The 5,900-nt window shown below is 36.2% G+C and overlaps 1 pseudogene; it reads left to right on the plus strand.

Annotated features, from left to right (window-relative positions):
* Positions 1–442: 442 nt before the first annotated feature.
* On the plus strand, positions 443–5,661 carry LOC132612974 (L10-interacting MYB domain-containing protein-like; annotated as a pseudogene).
* The last annotated feature ends 239 nt before the right edge of the window (positions 5,662–5,900 follow it).

Raw genomic sequence — 5,900 nt, forward strand, 5'->3', positions numbered from 1 at the left:
TCTATTACTATTGCTCTCTACTGCCCAAATTTTTCGCATATTGTCCGACTTGAAGTTTTATTTAGAAACACTTAAAATTTTGTTTCCACTTTTTTCCACTCTCGTTACATTCAAATAATCAAATATTTTTTATGCTTCCACTTCTTTATTATCCCTCTATTTTGGTATGTCTACAAAACGTTGTGACTAGGTATGCTTCACAATGACTAGTATGGTTCTTTTTCATCTTCTGCTTTGTATTTCCTCTTCTTTGTTAGTATGTTCTCAAGTCTTCATTGTCTTCATGTGGCTGCAATTTAAGACATCAGAGAGACATTATTTAAGGCAAACTAAAGAATTCTACCTTATATTATACTTTGTAGCTCAAATTGTGGCTGTTTGTTTAGTTATTGGGCTGGCAACATTATGATGTTGCAGAGTTCATGAAAGTTTATTTCTCCTTTCTTCAGATTGTTTACATTCAATCATGCCAGAAACTAGTAAAGCACGAAGTAATGCTAAGTGGGATGATGATGCCAACATTAAATTTATAGATTTGTGTGAAAATGAGATTAGACAAGGACGTAGACCATATACTCATTTAAATAGAGATGGATGGAATAATGTTGTTGAAGAATTCAATAAAGCCACGGGAAGAAACTATGATAAAAAACAAATGAAAAATCATTGGGATAACATGAAAAAAGATTGGATTCTTTTTAAGAAGTTGATGAGAGGGGAGACAGGTTTAGGATGGGATGCCACGAAAAATACAATTATGGCAGATGATGATTGGTGGGAGCGAAAAATTAAGGTACATCTCTCACATTTTTCTATATGTCTTTCTTGTTTCTTTCATTGCTAAATTTCTTGGTTTGTTTAAAGTAGTTTTGAATTTTTTGTTATAGGAGGATGATCGATACAATAAGTTCAGGAAAATAGATCTTCCACTTATATGGTATCGCTATGATACGTTGTTTTCTGATATTGTTGCTACTGGAGAAAGAGCACGTACAGCGAATCAAGAACAAATGTTTGGCATTGGAGTAGATCTTGATGAAGAAGGAACAAATGATATTGGTGGCTATGACAAAGAACACTTGATCAATCCTAGTGATGAAGGGAATGATGAAAGTGATGAGATACATAATGTGGATTCTATTATTTTTCCTAAGCCGTCACTAAAAAGACGAGGTTTAATTGATGGTATTGGCACTAGCACTCAATTCAAAAAAATAAGGCAAAATCTGGTGCGGCATCAATGAGAGAGGATATACACTCTCTAGTGGAGTTTATGTCTAGGAAAAGCACTGCTACATCTCCTTTGGTAGATGATCCCGTCATCGATAAGTGTATGAATGTGTTGGCAAATTTTTCTGATATTCCTGCTGGGAGTGGAAAGTATAACTATGTTTGCAACATGTTTCTTAAGAAGGATGTACGTCAACTGTTTCTTAAGATGGAAACTGATGAAGCTCGAAAATCTTGGTTGGAGTATAACTATCAGTTATACTTGAGAAAATGGGTTGATTGCATTGCTATGGTTAAATGTTTGAACATTATGGTTGTGCATGTAAACTTTGCTTATTGCTTCTTGTTTAGACATTTTGGTTGTATCCCTAAATCTTATGGTTGTACGTGTAAACTTTATATATTGTTAATGTTGTGTTGATGTTATGGTTGTATCCTTAAACCTTATGGTTATTGTTGTTGTGTTGGCTTTAATGAATGTGGGAACTTTATGTATTGCTGTGCTTGTTGTTCTTTACTGATGGAATAGTAATTTGAGATTTACAATGTGATTTTCCGAAGATAGAGATAAGTGTATTGAAACAATGGAGTTTCTAAACAATCTTGAAATCGGGTTCTTGGAAAAACTTTCATTCTTTACTAATTTGAGTCATTTCCATTTTCAGTTAAATGGAGAGTTGGGATATGTCACGACCCAGCTAGGGGCCACGACGGGTACCCGGGGCTAGCCACCGAGCACCACTCGTTCAACTACTCATCTTACTTATTTGATGCTCTTTTATCAATTTAGACTCAAGACATAGGAAAATCATCTTTTCATTTGAGAACATAAAATACTTTTATATACACAAGCCTTTAGGCTGTCAAAATAATATATATATATATATATATATATATATATATATATATATATATATATATATATATATATATATATATATATATATATATATATATATATATATATAGTAGTAATCTCGTGAGACCATCTAACCCATACTGCGCATCTACGAGCCTCTACTGGAGTGCTATACATAAGGACGGGACAAGACCCCGTCATGCCCCAAAATACATATACATGACTATATACGCAAAGGAATAATCAAGCACCTCCGGGACAAAGGAGTGCTTTCAATCAGCTGGCAGCTACTACGGATCTGGGTCGGGCTCTCCTCCCTGTCTACCTGTGGGCATGAACACAACGTCTAAAGAAAACGGACGTCAGTACGAACATTGTACTGAGTATGAGAGGCATAAACAAAGAAATAAGGCAATGATATAAAAGAAGTATCAATATGGAATAACTGTATCTGACTGTCAAGTGTAAAAGAAATAATGTATGCTGGCTTACTCATAATCATCATCATGTCATATATGCATGAAGTATAAGCTGCCCGCCCATGTAGGTACGGCGTAGTAATATATAAGCTGCCCGTCCATATCGGATCGGTGTGATAATCATAACATTAGCCTGCGTCCAGGCCTCCCGCGTCCGGGGTACCATCTCATGCCGCCCACTAGTGGTGTCTGCCCATGCTATTTGGCCATGGTGTATCGTATAGCTGCCCGCCTTAGCGGTGACTGCCCGGCCAAATAGGCGCGGTGTTATATCAACATCATACATGCTCATCATAATATGCTTATCATGACATACTTATCATAATACATGCATAAGGCTTAAGAACAACTTTACTTTATCGGGGTGACGTAAGGTCGTGATCCCCCGATTTCATTATGGAGCAATTATTGACATTCTGCCTCACCTTGAAGGAACTAGCACTTAAGGTGAGTGTAAGCAATAAATAACATCATTAACATTATAGAATCATCATATCATATCTCTTATCTTGTATTGCCACTCATAGATATGGCTTTTAGCTTTCTGGAATATAGGAACTCATGAAGAGGAAGGAAGACCATGCTAGAAGATTCATGCCATTAGAAAGAAAGGACTAGCCTCACATACCTTTGACGTTTAACTAAGCTATCGCTTGCTTGTTCTCTTTTGATGTCACGTTTCTACCTTCAAGAAATAATTCGCACTAACGTTAGTTAATTCGACTATAAGAACGCGCTACTATTTCTAGGAAAAATTGGGCAGCACTTCCTTTGTTTATACTACTTTTCCCATATTCTATATCAACTCCCAAACGCTCATAACAACATTCACAATATTGCAATCAACAATCATCATTTATATACATTGACCACGATCCACCATTTCTCTTCAATTTCTCCACATTTATGGTTAGAGCTTACTATCGCGTTTTCTCACATAAAATACTCATTCCATGGTCTAAATGTCATTCCTAACATTTTTATAATCACAAATTATCAATGATCATGGCTCTTCAAACCCTTACTCACCAATACTACTATTCACACTTTCATGACCCATTTCTTATACATTTCTATAATCTAAGTGTTCCAACTCTTCCATACCCTAAGTAACATGTAATTACCATAAAACTTACCTTAGATGTTGTAGAAACAAGCCTTGAATGGTATTACTCCTTTTGCACCAAAACCCTAGTTTGCTTCTCTTGAAATTTCTTAACTTGGATGATCTTTGATGAGTTTCATACACTTGATTCACTTGGATTCTTGATATTGATCTTTTATTTCCCTTGTTTTCTTGTAGATGAAGAGTGGATAATATTCTAGAGGTTTCTAGAGTGAAGTATCGTGGAAATGAAATGAATTTAATGAGCTTGGGTCTCTCTTTAATGACTTAAAATCTGATCCGGAATGAACAGTAGTTGAAGTGCACAGTGGTCGTAAACCCAGTTTACGGTCCGTATTCCAGTTTACGGGCTGTATTTCGTGGTCGTATTTAAGCATAACAAAAACAGAAAGGTATGCTGAGGATCATGGTGATTTACGATCGCGGTTTACGAGCCGTATTTCAATTTACGGTCCGTATTCCAAGTCGTTTTTAACCATTTGAACATTTGAAAGAAAGTTGAAGTTTTGTAAGTTGGAATACGACATGGCAGTTTACGGGCCGTATACCACTTTACGGTCCGTATTTCATTTTACGATCGACTGGGCCAAATTGCAAATCTGTAACTTTCACGTCTTCAAAACCTATAATTAGTCATTATGGAGCATAGCCTATCTCTTGTTCCCATTGCCTTTGAAATCTCACTTAGGGTTGTCAAACGTCGTTCATACTCGTATTCTTCATTAGTCTATTCATTGTACGTTCACGGGAAAATTTTCGAGGTGTAACAGGATATTAGCAATGTGGTGTCTCCTCATTTAAGTGATTTGTTTGATGATGAAGATCAAGAACTAGAAGAGATTCGGAGAGAGCAAGATGAGAAGGAGCGGATGGCTTTATGTCATATAACAAGTAAATACATTTTGATGTATTGTGAAAAATACCTATGCAAAAAACCTTGTCGTACATCAATGCGCTCTGGAAATGAGTTTATTCAAGAGATATTACGAGGAAATGAGACTCATTGTTATGAAAATTTTCGAATGAAGAAGGCGGTGTTCATTGATCTATCCAATGACTTAACTGATAAATATGGGCTTAAACCCACTCATGGAATGTCTATACATGAAATGTTAGGCATATTCTTGATGACTTGTGCACATAGAGTTGGAAATTGAATGGTACAAGATATCTTTCAATATTCTGGCGAGACAATTCATAGACACTTTCATAGTGTTTTAAAGGCCGTTTATAAGCTTGCAAGAGATATCATTACACCACATCCAAATTATAATGATGGTTGTGATGCTCACAAGCCATGTAAACAAAGATATCTCCCTTTCTTTAAAGTAAGTAACCTATTTATGATAATTTATTATTCTGCATTGTATCTTTACTACCCTTATATAAGAAAAGCTTTATGATAGTTTCTTGCCCCTTAGAATTCAACGAGAAAAAAATGGATCCCAAGTTTCTTATTTTACATTCACTTCTTGTAGGATTGTATTGGAGCAATTGATGGCACACATGTTAAAGCTAGATTACCGCAAGGTCAAGAGATACCATATATTAGACGTAAAGGCTATCCGACTCAAAATATTCTCGCCGTTGTTGATTTTAATATGTGTTTTACATTTGCATGGGCTGGGTGGGAAGGAGCAGCTCACGATAGTTGTATATTTGCTGAGGCCCTTCGTAGACATGAGCTCAACTTTCCACATCCACGCGGAAACAAATATTATCTAGTTGATGCAGGATATTCACACATGAATGGATACATCGCTCCATACAAAGGAAATAATGTAAGATATCACCTAGCTGAATTTCGCCGCGGTGCATCTCGACAATTGCGAGAGCCAAGAGGACGCATTGAGAAATTTAACTATTTACATTCTTCTTGTAGAAATGTAGTAGAGTGCACATTTGGCGTTTGGAAAGCAAGATGGTCTATTTTGAGAGACATGCCATACTATCACATTGACGCATAAAGGGACATCGTACTTGCTACTATGGCCATTCACAATTATATTAGAAATAAATGCAATGTGGATGATGCATCCAAACAGCCGAGAATGAGAGCTATATTCCATCGGTTGATTCTAATGATATTGGCACAACTTCAAGAGCTAACAATGTAGATGTCGAAGATGTAGGAGAAAAAAATGATGTCTATTGGATGGGGTTTTGTGATATGATTGCTAGTGACATTTCTAATGCTTGATGCTTG

This window comes from Lycium barbarum, chromosome 10, assembly GCF_019175385.1.
Source record: "Lycium barbarum isolate Lr01 chromosome 10, ASM1917538v2, whole genome shotgun sequence".
Lineage (NCBI taxonomy): Eukaryota > Viridiplantae > Streptophyta > Magnoliopsida > Solanales > Solanaceae > Lycium > Lycium barbarum.